Here is a 21,314-nt window from a genome sequence, read left to right on the forward strand (position 1 = left end):
ATTTTGAGCTCAATTTGCCTTTGCGAGGTGCTGCAGGGGATTTCCATTGCTGTGTAATCAATCTCTTTGCAAGCATCAGGGCTAACCCTGCAAAACGGCGTAATAACTTCGCCTTCTTAGGGAGCAGGAAAGGGCCCAGGAGACAAGCCTCCATTGTGTCCCGAGTTGTGTGCTCCGATAGTGACTCTAAACTCAGAGTAACCTCTCACCAAAACTCACCCAGCACTGGACAGGACCATAACATATGAATAAAATCAGCATCCTGAGCCGTACATCTCAGGCATCCATAAGACACAGTAGAGTAAGATACGCCCTATGTAATATGAATAGTTGTATTGTTTTTAATCGGCAATTACGGGAAACTCTCCTAGGGTGTTCTGACACTAGGGCCCATTCTCTATCCTCCAATTCACATACTAATACTGTTTCCCATTTCTGTCTAAGATGCCGTAGTGGGGTAGGTAGATGCTCCCGCAACCCCCGGTATAGCCACCGAACCAGGTGTTGGCCATGTCCCATTATGTGAATGGATTTCAATAATTGGAAGATTCCCTCTGATCCACGAGCCAATATTTCCGAATAAATTGTGTAATTGCTGCATGTGTAAGGAACAATGGGCCTTATTTATGAAGGCCTTGCGCGACTTTTACGTGACTTTTAAAATGGGAAAAAGACACGCACCGGTGGCGCAAGGCCTTCATAAATAAGGCCCAAGGTTTCTGGTACTGCATGAGTGCGTATGAATTCCTCATGGGGCATCAGGTTACCATCCAAGAAGAAATCACCGACCATCTCTATACCCATTTGTGCCCAACTGTGCATCTCATATCCAATAACTCATAAACATGAACTTTCTCGTCTCTCCTGAGATAGCACCCACGGAGTAAATCATTGTAGAAATTTTGTTTAAAATGGTAGTAAGGTTTATAAGACATTTAGCAAACAAAAAGGTTACTATAAGCATGGGAATGACAACGTGCCACGTTAAAATATGATTCATTTATTTAAATTTTGTAAGTATCACAGTGGTGTTTGAAGTTTGATTTAAAAGTAATTGTGCCAGATAATCGAAGGAATTATGTGCGAGTATATCAGCTGTTAATCACATGTCGTTGGGTTAAATGTAACGGTCGTGGAAAACACGTAATTATGAAAGAATCTGGAAGTACACGAGTATAATGCACTCTGGGAGATCGAGGAATCCTCATATTGTAAGGACCAAAGAGGTTAAGGTTTGCATATAATATCACCTGTTAATCATCAAGGAGGGCGGGAACACATTTAAATGCAGAGCGAGAGACTTTTTGTAATCAGCCCATTAGAACAAGGAAGATGGTGGCGATGGTACGCCAGATAAACGATAAGGAATGATGACTGGTTTGCGCCGAGATGGTTGAACCGGGATGCCCCCTTTTTAATAACCTGATTTATTTTCTGTCACGGTAAGCGGAGGTCTTGAATATGTGTCCGCATTTTGAGATTAATTAGAATACAGTTTAATGTGGGATTTCTCATAAAGTATTGAGTGAAAGTTTGTAAGGGGAACTAGAATACTCATTGTTGAAAAAGTGAACCCAGTATGTTAGTTTAATGCGTTCTACCATGTAAGTGTAACAAATGTTAATCAATTACATGTTTGAATAGAGATTCTTAGTAATGTTTAGAACGTAAACATGATGATGAAAAGTTATCTTGGCATACATTGTTTAAAATGATGCATTTGTTTATAATTGTAGATGTCCCTGACGAAGGGAGGTTTCCTCCTGAAATGCATTGGACCATTGTAATAAATCGTGACACGGAATTTACCCCATGCCTCTGAGTGCTTTTTAGAACGTGGAAACGACAGATTGAATAAAATGAATTGAACTTAAGAAAATGGTTTAAACGTAAGGAGGAAAACTCAAAAGAATTTAAAAGAAAGGAAGAATGAAAACGAACTTGATTCATTGGATTTAATTCAGAACTTGGCTGTGCGACTTTTGTGTATCCGTAAATGGGTCCACCGTTCTTGTAGACCACTCCTTATCGAGCCATTGATACTTTTCCTCGTCTAGTGGGTAAGCCACAGAGTGGCATATTTGGGGTGTATGGGAACGGTAGTTTTGCGTACTTATCAGCTTGTTTCCAATAGTGCATTGCTATATGTAGGAGATAAGGAGGATTCCGCATCCTATCAGCTCCCGGACATAACAGTGCCTTTAGAGTTCCACGCTTTAAACGTTCAGGGGAATATCCAGTTTCAAATAAATTCAGGCCTGCCAGCCAATATGCTAACCACTGTAATTGACTGACTATACAGTATGTTTTAAAATCTGGTGCCCCATCCTGCACGCGGTGAAATTTATAATCACTTATAAATAGAAACGGGAAATTGAGAATTTGAAAAGGGCCCCAAGGGGGGAAAGGGAAGGAGGGGTGTGCTCAAAGGGTATGTGAAAGATTGTAAGGATAGTACATAGATTTAGACATACAGTGTGAATACACAATCAACAAGGATTCGCAAAATATTTCACAAAACCAAAACGGCCTACATCAATTAAGGCAAGTATTGGACAGGTTTAACAAAAAAGTGGGCCATTCAACGGTCACGTGTACAAATCAATCGGGTACTGGAAAAGTGCCGGATGTCCCGTGGTAAAGAGGCGTCGACGTTTCGACCCCTATTTCTAGGATCAATTTATTCCTTTGCCGGGGTCTTCATCAGGACCGTGGTAGTGGGGAAAGGGACGAGGGGGGCCGTCCTATTTAAAAAATGAAACCCATGTCAGGTAATGTAGTATCAGTTGATAATAACCAAAACAGTCTTAGTACTGTGCACCAAAGGTGGCATTAGTTTAAAACAAAATGAAAGCCATGGAGTCCGGGTCAGTGGACCTCTGGACTAGGGGATCAGAAAAGCTGAATATGTAATTAATTCATAGACACGCTTGTGAAATTAATTGGTGCAAAACATCAGGGGCACATTAGCCAAAAAACAAATGGTGTCCACTAGAAATTGAGGACCCATGAACAGTACGTATAAAGATACAGGCTACAGATGGACATTTAATCATAAATGAGCAGTTTATCATGGAGACTGATTGCATATTATGGTGCAAGGCCAACTAGACGCAATTTACCTGTGTTAAAATGGAACAGGGCGCACTCTTGAAAAATCAAGGGTGTGGGCTGCCTGTTTGAAACAGTTGACCTGCTGGGCACGTTTGGCTACAACCAAAGGATTCGCATTAGTCTCAATAAGGCGTTGTGTTGTGCTGGGTTCAATGAACTGTGAAATAAACAGGTACATTTAGTTAAGACATGACCGCGATGCGATTGTCTGAAAGGTGGACTCAACAGTCACGTATCTCCATACCTTAAACTGGTCCGGCAGACTAGGGACCTAGACGGTAGTGTGGTACTTATACCGGCTCCGTGTAATCACGAAACGAACCTGAAAATAATCGTGGGAGCACGTCAGTAACTCCGTGTGTTTGCCAAAGGCAGCCTAGGGAAACGAGACTCTAAGGATCTCTACTTACTTCAAGCGAAAGAGAGCGAAGCAGCAGGGCGTCTTGCTGCACTCGTATCCGCGTCTGCTGTACACCGCTACGCGAAGCAGCTGGGCATATCGCGTTAAGACACAAACTCCGCAAAACACTACGCGGAGTTTGGGGGCGGGGCTGGGCGGAGTGACATGAGTCGAAAGGGTAATAGAAAAAAGACTTAGGTGTTTCGGGAACCTCAGTAGCTTATGAATAATAAAAAGACTTTTTCATAGAGATTGTTTAAATGTTGGGTCGCACATACAAGTAATTAATTGAGGAATTAATTAAAAAACAAAGTATCAGCATCCAACTCATATAAGTGAGTGAAAATGTATAAAGGACTCGCGCACAGCCCTTGCAAGGGAGTGAAGGCGAGTGGTCACCAGGATCATACTATTTCACAGAGCTATTGAGGAGAAATGATATCACATTATACAAGCACTCTATGTAAACCTTGGGTATGCTATCTACCCTTATGAAGAAGGTACTCGTGCACATGTCTTCGCAGGATAGTGTAAACGAGTTACATGCATGTATACAATAGTTAAGGCGAGTAGTCACCAGGATCATACTATTTCAGAGTAATGATATCACATTATACAAGTACTATATGTAAACATTACAAATACTTTCTACCCTTATGAAAAGGTACTCATGCACATGTCTCGCAGGATAGTGTAAATGGATTACAAACTTATATAAGGATGGAGAATGCCCGTGGGGTACCTGGAAAGTATCAGTGTGGGTTAAGGCGATGATTGAGTTGTTCATCTCAAGGCGGCCAGCTGTGCAAAGCTGCCGTCCTGTTCATTTAGGCCATTTTTAATGGAATCCAGGAGAGACATCCATTTGCATTCTCGTACGTTTAGCACCACAGCTAGGTTTCCACCTCGTCTTCCTAAGGAAACTTTCTCAATTACAAGCCACCGTAGATCTTTCACGGTGTGTCCGGCGGTCTGCCAGTGGTCTACCAGGGGGGCACCTGGGACCTTGCAACGCAATCTACTGCAATGTGCAGAGATCCTGGTCTTAATTTTTTGCTGTGTTTGCCCCACATATACTTTACTACATGGGCACGTTATTATGTAAATCACACCATCGGTGTTGCAATTGGTGTGATGTTTTAGTCTGAAGGTCTTTTGTCCATGGATAAAGATTTTGGTCTGAATAGTTGTCTCACAGGCGATACAGGTCCCGCATCTAAAGTGACCTGTCACAGGTGGTAAGTTCCATAGGCTAGTAAGTGTTGGAGAACTCTCTGGTTCCAGATATGAGTGAACCACCATATCCCGAATGTTTCTAGATCTCTTAAAGGAGTGGAGAGGAAGCTGCGGTTGATCAATTTCCTGAGCTATCAAAGGCCAATTCTTGTTGATCACTTTTTTGACATCATTACTCCTTGTTGTGTAGGTGGTAACGCAGATCATCCTATTCATCTCGGGATCTGTGCGACTCTCAGGGTTCAGCAGATTCTCACGCGGGTTATACCACGCTCGTTTTCTTGCGCGCTTGATCATTCGTGATGGATACCCCCGTGACACCAGGCGATCTTTGAGGATCTCTGATTCCTTAAGATAGTCAGTACGGGAGGAGCAATTTCTTCTAATTCTCAAAAATTGTCCTACTGGAAGGTTGTCTCTGAGACCTCTGGGGTGGTGGCTACCATATTGTAGTAGAGAGTTTCTTTCCGTCGGTTTCCTGTACAGAGTTGTCAGAAGCTGTCCATTTGCCACATAGATGGAGATATCCAGAAAAGGTATTGCTTTATTGCTCGATTCAAGGGTGAACTGGATATTGGTGTTTCGTTGGTTCAGCCAAATATGGTACTCGTTCAGTTGTTCACTATTTCCTTGCCATATGCACAAAACGTCATCGATGTATCTGACCCAAAGGGTTAGCATCGATGAAAAGGGGTTGTGCGGTGAGAAAACGTATTCCTGCTCGAAATGATCCATATAAATTATGGCCAAATTGGGAGCAAATGTAGCGCCCATGGCTACACCTTTTGATTGTACGTAGAATTTCTCTTGGAAAATGAAGAAGTTTTTCATCATGGCTATATTCAGCAGGTCGATGATAAATTCCGTGGGAACCTGGAAGGGAGCCGGTCTGCGATTTAATGCAACCTCCATGACGTCTAGGGCCTCTTGTTGAGGGATACTAGTGTAAAGTGATATGATATCACATGTGACCAACAGCATAGTATTAGGGTCAAATGGCCTCTCGTCAATTAATTGGATGACTTGGGTGGTGTCACGTAAGTAAGTTCTTGTGTTTAAAGCAAGTGGCTTTAGGAAAAAGTCTATATATTTGCATAACGGCTCTAGTATAGAGCCACACCCGGATACAATTGGTCGCCCAGGGGGATGATCTAGGTTTTTATGAACCTTGGGCAAAGTATAGATAGTTGCCAGTCTCGGTGATTGCTGATTCAAGAATTTGAACTCTTGGTCACTCAAGAAGCCCGACTCCAAACCTTTTTGTGTAATGGAAAGAATCATATTAGCTATCTCCTTAGTTGGATCATTAGGTATCTCTTGGTAGCTGACTCCATCTTGCAGTTGTCTATGGATTTCATTTTTATACTCTGACCGGTCCTGGACGACAATTGCCCCGCCTTTATCGGCGGGTTTGATGATGACTTGTTTATTGGAGGACAAGTCTGTGAGAGCTTGTTTTTCTTTTTGGCTGAGATTGAATCTGACAAATTTTTTGGTGTTTAGTGTTTGTTCAGCTGCTTGTGTGACTATATCCTCAAATGCAAGTATTCTCCGGCTCATGGCATAGGTTGGTGGAAAGAAGGTCGATGGCTCCCTTAAGCCTGTGATTGATCCTAGCCGTGTAGCAGTTTGATTCCGAAAGAAATATCGCAGGCGAATCTTCCTGAAGAATCTACAAAGTTCAATCTTCAATTGGAATTTGTTAGCCGTAGCTGTGGGCACGTAGGAGAGCCCTTTGCTTAGATTCAATCTCAGCCAAAAAGAAAAACAAGCTCTCACAGACTTGTCCTCCAATAAACAAGTCATCATCAAACCCGCCGATAAAGGCGGGGCAATTGTCGTCCAGGACCGGTCAGAGTATAAAAATGAAATCCATAGACAACTGCAAGATGGAGTCAGCTACCAAGAGATACTTAATGATCCAACTAAGGAGATAGCTAATATGATTCTTTCCATTACACAAAAAGGTTTGGAGTCGGGCTTCTTGAGTGACCAAGAGTTCAAATTCTTGAATCAGCAATCACCGAGACTGGCAACTATCTATACTTTGCCCAAGGTTCATAAAAACCTAGATCATCCCCCTGGGCGACCAATTGTATCCGGGTGTGGCTCTATACTAGAGCCGTTATGCAAATATATAGACTTTTTCCTAAAGCCACTTGCTTTAAACACAAGAACTTACTTACGTGACACCACCCAAGTCATCCAATTAATTGACGAGAGGCCATTTGACCCTAATACTATGCTGTTGGTCACATGTGATATCATATCACTTTACACTAGTATCCCTCAACAAGAGGCCCTAGACGTCATGGAGGTTGCATTAAATCGCAGACCGGCTCCCTTCCAGGTTCCCACGGAATTTATCATCGACCTGCTGAATATAGCCATGATGAAAAACTTCTTCATTTTCCAAGAGAAATTCTACGTACAATCAAAAGGTGTAGCCATGGGCGCTACATTTGCTCCCAATTTGGCCATAATTTATATGGATCATTTCGAGCAGGAATACGTTTTCTCACCGCACAACCCCTTTTCATCGATGCTAACCCTTTGGGTCAGATACATCGATGACGTTTTGTGCATATGGCAAGGAAATAGTGAACAACTGAACGAGTACCATATTTGGCTGAACCAACGAAACACCAATATCCAGTTCACCCTTGAATCGAGCAATAAAGCAATACCTTTTCTGGATATCTCCATCTATGTGGCAAATGGACAGCTTCTGACAACTCTGTACAGGAAACCGACGGAAAGAAACTCTCTACTACAATATGGTAGCCACCACCCCAGAGGTCTCAGAGACAACCTTCCAGTAGGACAATTTTTGAGAATTAGAAGAAATTGCTCCTCCCGTACTGACTATCTTAAGGAATCAGAGATCCTCAAAGATCGCCTGGTGTCACGGGGGTATCCATCACGAATGATCAAGCGCGCAAGAAAACGAGCGTGGTATAACCCGCGTGAGAATCTGCTGAACCCTGAGAGTCGCACAGATCCCGAGATGAATAGGATGATCTGCGTTACCACCTACACAACAAGGAGTAATGATGTCAAAAAAGTGATCAACAAGAATTGGCCTTTGATAGCTCAGGAAATTGATCAACCGCAGCTTCCTCTCCACTCCTTTAAGAGATCTAGAAACATTCGGGATATGGTGGTTCACTCATATCTGGAACCAGAGAGTTCTCCAACACTTACTAGCCTATGGAACTTACCACCTGTGACAGGTCACTTTAGATGCGGGACCTGTATCGCCTGTGAGACAACTATTCAGACCAAAATCTTTATCCATGGACAAAAGACCTTCAGACTAAAACATCACACCAATTGCAACACCGATGGTGTGATTTACATAATAACGTGCCCATGTAGTAAAGTATATGTGGGGCAAACACAGCAAAAAATTAAGACCAGGATCTCTGCACATTGCAGTAGATTGCGTTGCAAGGTCCCAGGTGCCCCCCTGGTAGACCACTGGCAGAAAGATCTACGGTGGCTTGTAATTGAGAAAGTTTCCTTAGGAAGACGAGGTGGAAACCTAGCTGTGGTGCTAAACGTACGAGAATGCAAATGGATGTCTCTCCTGGATTCCATTAAAAATGGCCTAAATGAACAGGACGGCAGCTTTGCACAGCTGGCCGCCTTGAGATGAACAACTCAATCATCGCCTTAACCCACACTGATACTTTCCAGGTACCCCACGGGCATTCTCCATCCTTATATAAGTTTGTAATCCATTTACACTATCCTGCGAGACATGTGCATGAGTACCTTTTCATAAGGGTAGAAAGTATTTGTAATGTTTACATATAGTACTTGTATAATGTGATATCATTACTCTGAAATAGTATGATCCTGGTGACTACTCGCCTTAACTATTGTATACATGCATGTAACTCGTTTACACTATCCTGCGAAGACATGTGCACGAGTACCTTCTTCATAAGGGTAGATAGCATACCCAAGGTTTACATAGAGTGCTTGTATAATGTGATATCATTTCTCCTCAATAGCTCTGTGAAATAGTATGATCCTGGTGACCACTCGCCTTCACTCCCTTGCAAGGGCTGTGCGCGAGTCCTTTATACATTTTCACTCACTTATATGAGTTGGATGCTGATACTTTGTTTTTGAATTAATTCCTCAATTAATTACTTGTATGTGCGACCCAACATTTAAACAATCTCTATGAAAAAGTCTTTTTATTATTCATAAGCTACTGAGGTTCCCGAAACACCTAAGTCTTTTTTCTATTACCCTTTCGACTCATGTCACTCCGCCCAGCCCCGCCCCCAAACTCCGCGTAGTGTTTTGCGGAGTTTGTGTCTTAACGCGATATGCCCAGCTGCTTCGCGTAGCGGTGTACAGCAGACGCGGATACGAGTGCAGCAAGACGCCCTGCTGCTTCGCTCTCTTTCGCTTGAAGTAAGTAGAGATCCTTAGAGTCTCGTTTCCCTAGGCTGCCTTTGGCAAACACACGGAGTTACTGACGTGCTCCCACGATTATTTTCAGGTTCGTTTCGTGATTACACGGAGCCGGTATAAGTACCACACTACCGTCTAGGTCCCTAGTCTGCCGGACCAGTTTAAGGTATGGAGATACGTGACTGTTGAGTCCACCTTTCAGACAATCGCATCGCGGTCATGTCTTAACTAAATGTACCTGTTTATTTCACAGTTCATTGAACCCAGCACAACACAACGCCTTATTGAGACTAATGCGAATCCTTTGGTTGTAGCCAAACGTGCCCAGCAGGTCAACTGTTTCAAACAGGCAGCCCACACCCTTGATTTTTCAAGAGTGCGCCCTGTTCCATTTTAACACAGGTAAATTGCGTCTAGTTGGCCTTGCACCATAATATGCAATCAGTCTCCATGATAAACTGCTCATTTATGATTAAATGTCCATCTGTAGCCTGTATCTTTATACGTACTGTTCATGGGTCCTCAATTTCTAGTGGACACCATTTGTTTTTTGGCTAATGTGCCCCTGATGTTTTGCACCAATTAATTTCACAAGCGTGTCTATGAATTAATTACATATTCAGCTTTTCTGATCCCCTAGTCCAGAGGTCCACTGACCCGGACTCCATGGCTTTCATTTTGTTTTAAACTAATGCCACCTTTGGTGCACAGTACTAAGACTGTTTTGGTTATTATCAACTGATACTACATTACCTGACATGGGTTTCATTTTTTAAATAGGACGGCCCCCCTCGTCCCTTTCCCCACTACCACGGTCCTGATGAAGACCCCGGCAAAGGAATAAATTGATCCTAGAAATAGGGGTCGAAACGTCGACGCCTCTTTACCACGGGACATCCGGCACTTTTCCAGTACCCGATTGATTTGTACACGTGACCGTTGAATGGCCCACTTTTTTGTTAAACCTGTCCAATACTTGCCTTAATTGATGTAGGCCGTTTTGGTTTTGTGAAATATTTTGCGAATCCTTGTTGATTGTGTATTCACACTGTATGTCTAAATCTATGTACTATCCTTACAATCTTTCACATACCCTTTGAGCACACCCCTCCTTCCCTTTCCCCCCTTGGGGCCCTTTTCAAATTCTCAATTTCCCGTTTCTATTTATAAGTGATTATAAATTTCGCTCTGAATTGTTTCATGTGTGGTTGTTGAATAAATGACAACATCCATGATTTTTGAGTAACATCTCAGTTCTTTCGAATATTTCTTTATTGTCTGTGTCGAAATAATTCCCCTCCCACGGGGACCCCTCTATACATTTACTTATTGACGCCCAGGTCCCCGTGACTGCTTGGGTCCTACCCCCCCTTTATAATGCCATCCTGCACGCAGCACTAGGAAGCTGTAACTTAGCAAAAGCCAATCAATGTCTACCCGATCCCCAAAGTAAGGAGGATAACCGGGTGTCCAATGTTTTAAAAATCCATGCCGGGAGAATGACCGGGAGGTTCACAAAATGATAAAGGAGACCCAATTTGAATTTCAATTACATTATACCTCCGGCGATCATTATAACTGCTTCAAATGTCTTTATACAATCCTGTGAACCAAAAAACTATTGTTTCTCAAAGCTTGGCCATCGAACAGTATTCTCAATTTCAACCCTATCTGCAATGAGGAAAATAATGCAATGGCAAATCAATGGCAGGGTTTCAGTTACATAATGTTAATCTCCCCTGCAAAAAACACATGACAATTTAAGTTGATAGCTTTACATCTGAGTTAGCAAGGCTTTTCGCCCTGTAATCCACATCCTACAGAAGAATTTGGCAACAGAGCAGTCATAGAAAGAACTAGAATCTCATCTTAGTTTTCTTAAGGCTACTAGATGATTCCATACGCCTATCTGAAGGCAGACTAGCTTAATCCACATTAGTCTCGGCGTGTGTAAGCAATACAGGCAAATAGAACATGGGCTAGCTACAGTTTCATTATAGGTTTTGCATGCTGGGCATTCTGTGAAAGACATGGGTGTACCTGACTATTTAGGTGTAAATGCCATAAGAAGTAAGGATCCTATCCTGAATTGAATGTATATTTTCCTATTAACAGGATTGGTGATTGTTAGACCTGTCTTCCTTAAGGTGGTCTTACCCCAACTTTTTGCCTGCTTTCCTCCATTTTTTGCTGTACCATTTTGTTGGCCTTAGGCCTCTGAGCACTTAATCACTGCTAACCAGTGCTAAAGTGCATGTGCTTCTTCCCTAAAACTTGTGACTTTGGTCACATTTTGACACTTCTGATTGGCATATTTAGTTTACGTATAAGTCCATTATAAAGTGGTATACCATATACCCAGGTCCTGTAATCTACATGCTACCAGTGGGCCTGCAGCACTGATTGTGCCACCCAAGCAAGTCGCCTTTCAAACCTGTGCCTGTGTGTGCAGTTTAGTGGCACTTTGACTTGGCATTTAAAACCACTTGCCAAGCCTTAAACCCCCCTTTTATTATACATATGTTACCCCTAAGGTAGACCCTAAGTTACCCTATGGGCAGGGTGCTGTGTAACTAAAAGGTAGGACATGTACTTTTAAGTTTTACATGTCCTGATAGTGACCAACATCTACATTAGTTTTTCACTACTGTGAGGGCTAATCTTTTCATAGACTAGTATTTTGGATTCCTTAAAACACATTTAAGCTATAATTCCTTACCAAAAGGGAGTTGCTATTTCATATTTTATATCTTTGGAATGGTGATCGTGGTAAAGTTGGATTTGACATTTCCATTTTAGAAATGCAAGTTTTAGAAAGTGGGAATTTCTCTGCTCTTAACTTTGGTCTGTGTGTCTGCAGCCTGTCTCCAATACACGTCTGGGCTCGGTGACAACTACACTTTGGGCATTCCCTTTAGAAAGCCACAAACACAGGAAGGGCTGGGTGTGACTGCCTTCTGATAGCTTTCCTGTGCAGGAAGAAGGAGCACTGGCTCACACTTAGATCTGAATAGGATGTGTCTTGTCCTCCCACAAAGTGACTGACTACCCCCAACACACACAGATAGCATGGCAGACAGGACTAGGTTGAAAGGGATCCTTGTGCACATAAGAGAAACGAAGGCACTTTTGGTTTAAGTAACAGGGCTCTGACCCTAACAAATCAGTTCACTACTGGACCTGGGAAGACATCTGCTGGAATAAAGACTGCTTTGCTGTAAGGATTGCTTCTTTGCTGTGACTGCCTGTTCTGATGGCCTGCTTTTTTTTTTGTTTTTTTTTGTATGTTCTTATATAGCGTTCGAATCACCCGGAGGCATCTCGGCGCTTGCCTTGGGAACCCGTCCTGGCTTTTCCCTGTGAGATAGCCCCTAACGGGCATCCCCAAGGTGAAAGCCAGGCATCCTGCCGCGGGGGCCGTTGTGGAGATTAAGCAAGCTTAATGCCCAGAGTTGCAGAGTGTGAACCCATGATTAGGTCAGGCACCGAAGCGAGAATTATCGAGTCCGTGGACATTTGAGCTCAAGACCCTGCCGCGTCGGGAATTGAACCCTGGTCCCGGGTCTGACCTCTGCTTCAGGGTCTGCCTGCTCTAACCAGTGAGCCACACTTCTCCACTTCCTTCCTCCGCTTCCCTGCTTTGCTGAGCTACCCTGCTGACTGCTGAGCTCCGCCCTGCTGAGGACATGGCTGCACACATCTCACTTGAAAACGAACAAACTAATGACTAGAAACAACGTTGATTGTGCTGATATGTTCTGATATTTTATTTTTATGACATCTTTTTTTGTAGAAGGTGTTTTTTTGGTTAATTCTAGTTATAAATTACTACATACAAAAAAACAATATTTGTGCAAAAGGTGAGGAAATAAACAGTTGAATCAATTATTATAAAAAATACAGAAGTGCATTCCCATTTCAACGCGTTTCGGCATAAGCCTTCTTCAGGAAGTCACATATTTTTTATTTACATTTCATTTGATAATTTGTTCACACAAAAACGAATATGTGTTAAAGTGTTTCAATTTTAAATGTGTTTATATATGGACATTTTGGGCTTAGTCATGCTACCATCACAGGGTGTTACTAGAGAGATCGATTTCGAGCGAACAAATTATCAAATGAAATGTAAATAAAAAATATGTGAAGAATGAAAACGCTACATCATACTAATGACATGCACTTTCTGTTTCTCAGTTAAGATATTGGTGCATGAATACAGACTTCCTGAAGAAGGCTTATGCTGAAACGCGTTGAAATGGGAATGCACTTCTGTATTTTTTATAATAATTGATTCAACTGTTTATTTCCTCACCTTTTGTACAAGTATTGTTTTTTTGTATGTAGTAATGTATAACTAGAATTAACCAAAAAAAACACCTTCTACAAAAAAAGATGTCATAAAAATAAAATATCAGAACAGATCAGCACAATCAACGTGTGTTTCTAGTCATTAGTTTGTTAGTTTTCTTTCTCTTTTCAAACAAGGCACATAACCCGGTGCAAATTTGCTACCCTTTACCCCAAGTGTTGCTTCCTTGCCAGGGTTTATCCTATAAGGCAGGGGCCCCCTTTTTAAAAAAAATCACATCTCACTTGAACACAGAGTGTCTCCAAGGGCTTGCTGGCTTGCCTCCTGTTTTCTGAAGTCTCAGGGACACAAAAGACTTCCTGAAATCCTGCTGGTGCTCCTGGACTCAGTCATCTGTGAGCCCTAGCCTTGACTGAGGTTTCCCTCCAGTCCTAGGCCTCAGAAGGGCGTTCTGCAGCTGATTTCTGCAAAAACCGATGCATTGCCTCGACTGCGTGAGAATTTCTGCTGCACCGCCTTTTGACGGAGAAGCTGCTCCACAACAAAGAATCCACAGCCTACATGGCTCAATGAAGACGCTCTGCGCAGCTCGGCAATGACACATTGCATTCACCCCAACGGAGCTTAACAATGATGCAGAACCCCCTTTACATAGCTCAACAACGACGCAGAAGACTCTTGAAGTCAACAAAAGCTCCATCCAATGTATTTCTTCCTCAGGACCTGTTTGGGTCCTATAGCTGGCCTGCCCTCCAATGTAATTGGCCTGAACTTCGAATTTTCACCGGTCTCGTGACTTCAAGTAACCTTTTGACCACGAGTGATTTCTAAGCACTGTTTTAACATTTAATCTTTAAAAAGTAATATCTCGACTTCTACTGATTGGACTTTTGTTGCTTAAAATAATTTCTGTCGTCCCCCACAGTACTTGCCTCAAAGGGAAAGAGCGCCTGGCACGCTGCAAATACAAACAAGCAGCCGCAAATTGTCCCCATTAGTATCAATAACAAAAATAGTGCTCACCCACTAGGGAAAGTTGACCGTGTAACGAGCCAAGTAAAAGGTCTAGTCATTATGGGCAGTAACAAATGAAGACAAGGCGGTAAAAAAGAAGGGACTAACAAGCCTCATAATAAATCACAACCCACTTAAAAATATGGGCGGAGAGTGGGCAGGGCTTCCAGTGCATACTCCACTAAAGCATGCCTCGCAGAGCGAGAAGTGCATGCACGCTGCCGCTAGGCTCAACCTAAAATGGGGTGTGGGATTGGTGGGGGCTTCTTCGGGGAATGTTCGCCCTCCTGGCACCATAGTGCTTAGAATTGGGGCAACATCCTTGTCTTCCTTCTTTGCCCTGTAGCCTGTCTCTTGCTTTGCTTTTCTTTCCTCCTTCGATAGGTTTCCCGGGCAGCTCTGAACAACCGGTAAGCAAATGTCATTGGTGGGGTGCCGATCATGTGATGCTCCGGCCCTTACAACTTAAAGGGCACCTCCGCTTTCTCTAAGATGTATTCTTCCCATGGGCTTCTGTAAATTTCGAAAGTCAGTAGGTTGTCTATACCGCTACCCTCTGTCTGTCTTACGTGGGGTTCTGAAAACACATAAAACTGGTTGTTGAAAATGAGGTCCGCTGCACTCCAAGATGTAGTCAATATAATATAGGGGTACAAAATGTTTCTAGATATTTAGGGTGCTCAGGGTGATCCCCTTCTGTCCGGGAGGGGCATGTAAAATCAGCAAGGGTGGAGGAAACCTTACAGGTGTAAGGTGAGGCTCCTGAGTACACCTGCGTGCTAAAGAAAATGCTGGTAATTACACGTTGGTATTCAATAGTTCAAAGTTTTATTCACTTTGTTTAATTCATCTTCAAAATCAAGTTTTAGCAACTGAGAATAGATCAAGTATGTTGGTTTTGAAATGTTCCAAAACATAGATTCAAGACAACATGACTGTATGTTTAGAAAAACAAGTCAGAATATCCCCGATGCATTTCGAGTTCCATGGCTCTTCCTCAGGGGGTCCATGTAATCTTAAGGAATGATAAAAAATGCTGAATTTAGCAAATGACAAGGCCCGAGATAATGGTTAGTTATTAGTATTGACTCGAAGCGTGAGGCATGCTTCAAGATAAGTGATTGTGGACAGGTGTGGGTTAATAAAAAAATGGTAACGGAATAGACTGGTAACGGGTGTGTTAAACGTGAAGAATGTAGGATACATAAAAAACGAGTCGTGTGCCAAGGTGATGAAAGATAGATAGAAAACAAGGGATAAAGAAATCGCCCCAGAAACTCAAAGATTCGCTGGAGATTGGTCCTGGTGAAACAAAAACAGTGATAGGCGGTAAGGTGAGCGGCAAGAATAACCTGTAGTACGAGCACGAAGATGAGGTGGATGGCCTGAGATGGAAAGTGGGACGACCGCCACCGGTTAAAAAGGGGTAGAGTGGAAAAACGCTTACCGATGGGGCAGAATCGTGAGGTCTTGAACCTAGAAACACGGTGTTCCAGAGCGACGAGACGCCAGCTTGGAGATGCGGAAGTGAAAACAAGTATGCGCATGTGTATTAAGCAGTGTATACGGGCAATAGAAAGAGGACAGGTGAAATGCCTTGTTAGGTCCCGGTATAGGGAATAAGCCGAACGGGTGTTGATGCACTCGGATTAAAGTATGAACAGCAGGATGTGCAAACCATAAAAGAAAAATGTTGGGAAGTGGTGTAGGGAACAAGATTCTAAGTGCTGTGTGTGGCAATCGGATGTCTATAAAGGTAAGCGCGATACTGTCAAAAGAAACAATAGAATACATTACTTCAAAATGAAAAACGAGGAAAGAAAGCTGGTAAAATGAAAACAAGTGAAAGAATAAGAGTAGAAAGCACAAGTGAAAATGAAGATTAAAAATGTAGAACAGTAAGTAGAATATAGTTAAATACGAATATATGAGAAGAACTGGGTGTGAGGAAAAAGAATCCACAGAAGAGAAAAATTGAGGACAAAAGAAAGAATATAAGGAACAGATGAAAAGTGAAAATTCTGAAAAAACAGTGAAAGAAGAGAAACAGAAAATAGATCATGGAAGACAAAGAAACAAACAAAAGAAGAGAGAATGCTGTCAAGAGAGCCAACATGTACACGGAAAACATTGTGAAGAGACGTATCACAGAAAGCTGCTATACTCCAGTCTTTCATTGAGTCCTTTTGGGTGGGCAGAACCCAGTTTATAGATCCAGTACAGTTCTCTTTGTAGGAGGAATTTTCTTGGGTCTATGCCCTCTGGTTTGTTAACCACCTCGAGTATAAGGAACCGTATTTGACTGATGTTATGATTTTGTTGTACAAAATGGGCTGCGACGCAGGATTGAAAATTTTTGTCTCTTATATTACTGCGATGTTCAATTCGTCTAGTTTTGATCTTGCGTTCGATTTTTCCAACATAGCGTAGCCCGCAAGGGCACTTCAATAAATATACTACATTCATAGTGTCACATGTAGCATTGACTCGTAGCTGGATGGGAGTGCCTTTTGCAGGATGTGTTATAATGTTCCCAGGAATTATGCTGTGGCAATTTGTACAATTGTGACAGGGGATGGTTCCTTTGAATATAGTCAGTGAAATGGTACAAGGTTTCAACATAGTTTGTAGGTTCCTTGAGCGTTGGTACGCAAAGATTGGTATTTGGTCAAAGATCATGTTAAAGTCAAGTTCAAGCTGCAGAAGTTGCCAATGTTTGATGATACATCTTTTGATTAGACTGCTTTTTGTGGAAAATTTAGATACAAAAACATTTAGTTGTTCAGCTGTGCTTGTGGGACCTTTGGGTTTGAGTAAAGTAGATCGATCGATAGTCATCACTCTGTTGATAGCAGTTTTGACCACTTGATCCGGGTAACCTCTTTTGAGGAATTTTTTGATTATGATGGCACTGTCATGTGTGTAAGCTTAATCTGTGGATGCAATTCTCTTCGCTCAAAGTAATTGAGAGTAAGGAAGGTGTTTCTTTAGACTGGGTTGGTGAAAACTGGAATAATGAAGATAGTTATTACGGTCAGTTGACTTTGTATAAATGGATGTTTCAAGTTTGGTGTTAATGATTCTGATGTCGTTATCCAGAAATGAGATTCTCGAAGAGTTAATGTTGTGGGTAAACTGAATCCTGTTGTTGATGGTATTGAGATGATTGATTGCTGAAATGAGTTGCTGTTCTGTGCCTGTCCAAATTAAGAAAATGTCATCAATGTAACAATGGTAGGTTTTGAGGTGATCTTGCCAATGAGGAACGGTGAGTATATGCTGAGTTTCAAAATCTTGCATAAACAAATTAGCGTACGATGGTGCAGCGCAATTGCCCATCGCTATGCCAGAGAGTTGAATGTAGAAGTTGTCCTGATATTTGAAATAACTGTGCAACAAGGTGAATTGAACCAGTTCCATGAGAAATACTGGTAGGTCAGAGGGTTTGTTGGTTTTCAGTAACGCTGCTTCAATGGCTTGTAAACCTAATTTGTGTGGAATGGATGTGTAAAGAGATTTTACATCAATGGTGCATAGTAAAACTGGAACTTCTGGGTCGATAACTTGACATTTGTGTGACTGATGATTGTAGCTGTCGACCGATGTAGGTACCAATGGGTTGATGAATAGAATTGCATGTGCTGACGATGGGTCTGAATTGGGGTTTGACCGGATGTTTATGGATTTTAGAAATCATGTAAAGATACAGAATTTGGGGATGTGTTTTGACCAAATAGTGTAGATCTTTGTCCGTGATGGTTCTAAAAGCGACTGCTTTGTCAATAAGAGACTGGAGTGTGGCAGAATACTCGTTGGTGGGATCTGAGTTTTTTTCCACATACGTGTCAGTGTCAAGAAGGTGGTTGTTCACGCTATCCAAGTAGAATTGGGTGTCCATAAATACCGTGGCCCCGCCCTTATCTGCGGGGCAGATCTTGATGTTGCTGATGGTAGCCAATTGGGTTAATGCAATTTTCTCATTTTTTGAGAGGTTTTGTTTCTTATGAACCATAGTCTGGTTGATGATGTTGAGATCTTTATGTACAAGTACTTCGAAAAGGTCAAGGGTTTTGTGACTGACCAGGGCCAGAAATGAACTTTTGGGGCGTAAGTCCATGAGAGTGTTCCTCAGTTGATGTGGCGGGTACACAGATGTTGGAAAAGAAGTGTTTAAGTCGGAGTGTTCGCATGAACTTGTAGAAACACACCTGTGTTTCTAGATCATTGGTGGTGTAAGTTGGAACAAAGGTGATGCCTTTTTAAAAAACTTTCATTTGGGTAGTTGAAATGGTGGTTTGAGAGATGTTCATAATTAAGTTCTGTGACTCCGTGTTGATTGAGCTATAGGACGCTGTAACTCTGTTGAACCGGGTCTGCCTGGATCGCCGGTTGCGTCGGTGCCTAATCCTAAAAAAGGCACCGGTCCAGTGCTTGAAGTGGAAGGTTGACTCGTGGAGGTACTACTTTGTTGTGTCTGTGCTTGGCGCGGAGGTTGACGTGGGTCTTGTCTGGAGAATATTGCACGTGAGGAGTCATCGAATGATGACGTCTCTCCCTCAGTGGATTTGTTGAAATGCGATCTTTGTTGTCTTCGTGCCGCGTAGATCTCTGCCCAATTGTAAACTTCACCAAGTTTGTAATCTACTGGATCCCTTTTGAATTTTCGTAATTTACGTTCATTGATTTCTTTAGTATATTTTTCAAGTTGTGCGTTAACATCATCAAGTGTTTGACTCAGTTCTGTAAGGTTTCCTCCACCCTTGCTTTCTCTCTGGCTGACATGGCACATCACTGGTGTCTTCTTCTTGCCCTACGTCTTTAGACCCTACTGTCTGTCACTAAGACATAAAAAACGAGATCTTAAAGTGCAATACAATGTGCAAAAAAGCATAAAGTGCTTTGTGGATTGAGTAGAGACCCCATCACCGGGGGCAGCTCCTCCTTTTGAGCAGAGGAGCCTCGCCCTGTCTGCTGTGAGCGCGTCAGGCTCAAACGAATAAGTAATATGGCATGTCAGTGACATTTTACTTAAACACCAGACTGCTAGGGCTGGGGGCAAGGCTGAATCCTGCAATTGCAGGATCACAACTACCCCTGTAGTCCCCATGTCGGGTTGGCCAGCTCTATTGCTATGGCCAGCCCGACAGGCTGGGGATTGCTGGCACAGGCATCTAGCCTCAAAATGAGCGCTGGGTCTGCCTGCTCCCACCAATCCTGGATTGGTTGTATCGGTGTCCACTGAGCAGGAAGGAAGTCCTTCCCTTTACTGCTTGTCGTGGACTCCGATCGTGACAGAGGTGTGCACCAAGGAAGAATTATATGGTGAGTTTGGCACCGTAGGGCCTCTCCATATGTTTATACTTCTAGCCGACACTACTCATAACATGGGCAACAGGGAAGTGAAGGAAACCATGCACCCATTTGCAGGAAAGCCACTAAGAAGTGGATCATACTTAGTCTTAACCAAGTGATTTAAAATCTATGTTCAAATAAGGTACAGTTCCAGACATGGTGTGGTTGAGGGAGACAGATATTGGAGAACAGAAACAATATTGAGCGATTTAGTTATTATTGTTTCATCCCTATATGCAAGGAACCAACTCCTTATCGTGAGGACCAATGTCACTTGGGGCATCGAAAAGCTGGCTCTAGATCTCGGAGGGACTTCCTAACATATGCCAGACAGGGAATAGCTGGAACATTACTTACATTGAGGCAATCCTCCACTGCCTTGGAAGAAAAACACGAATCCGAAGTGGTCCATACTTTTAGTCATAGTAAAATGGGGCCCAAACTGATATCATCCTCTGAATAATTTAGGTCCAACTCTTAGTGTAGGAAAAGGCTGGATGTTGATTTGGGCATGGCCAAGAGTCTACACAGGAATTTGTTTTTAACTGTCTGGGGTGCACCCGGGCTTACATAACCCCACACCCCTGCCCAAAAGTGCCAGCTGAGAGGCATTTACTCCTATATAACGTGAGCATCTCTTTGAATGGCTTATGGCCTAACTTTTTTGCGAAGCTAAAAATTGCTTCACAACAAGCCGCCATCTTCTGTGATCTTTGTGTGATCAACCGATCCCAGTTCCAATTGACATCAAACAGAATGTCCAAGTAATTACAATTAGAAATCTTAGATAGGAGTCCCCCCAATGTAGAAACTTTTAGGGATTGTGTTTTTGGGACCGTAGGTCAGAATAAAATAGTTTTTGTGATGAATATGCGGTTTTAGATCCCTCATCAAATCATTAAAACCATGTAAAAGGGCCTGAAGTTTGTTGGCTGTATTTGTTCTGCTGTTCACTGCCCTAAGCCCATGTTCTAATAAAAGGGTCTTCAATTGGAGGGCTAATTCAGTCAGTCCACTCTTTAACGGGGCTAAATCATGTTGAGGGATAGCCCATTTCTCGTCTTCTTCACTGGTTAAATTAATATAATCCTTATCCAGGGGTTCAAATGTGATCTTGAGGTCCCCTTCCAGAATAATATGTGCTGGATGTTCCCTCTTTTCCAAATAATTCTCAATTGTATGCAATGTTTATGCCAGTTTACATCTTTTGACCCCTCTCGCTTAGATATTATAGATTTCCACGCTGGGATTCATATTTGTCCTGGGTTATAATCACAGAATATCAGGGGAGTCAATCTCTAATCTCACAATTGTGTGAAACTCTGACCCATATTACCAGCCCTCCAAATGCCCGTCCACTAGGACTTGTTTTTGCTGGAATACAATAATTTATATACCAACTCTAAACATGTCTCTTTGCTCAAAGTTTCCTAAATTAAGCAGAAATCGAACGTC

Source organism: Lissotriton vulgaris, chromosome 4_1 (assembly GCF_964263255.1).
Source record: "Lissotriton vulgaris chromosome 4_1, aLisVul1.2, whole genome shotgun sequence".
Classification (NCBI taxonomy): Eukaryota; Metazoa; Chordata; class Amphibia; order Caudata; family Salamandridae; genus Lissotriton; species Lissotriton vulgaris.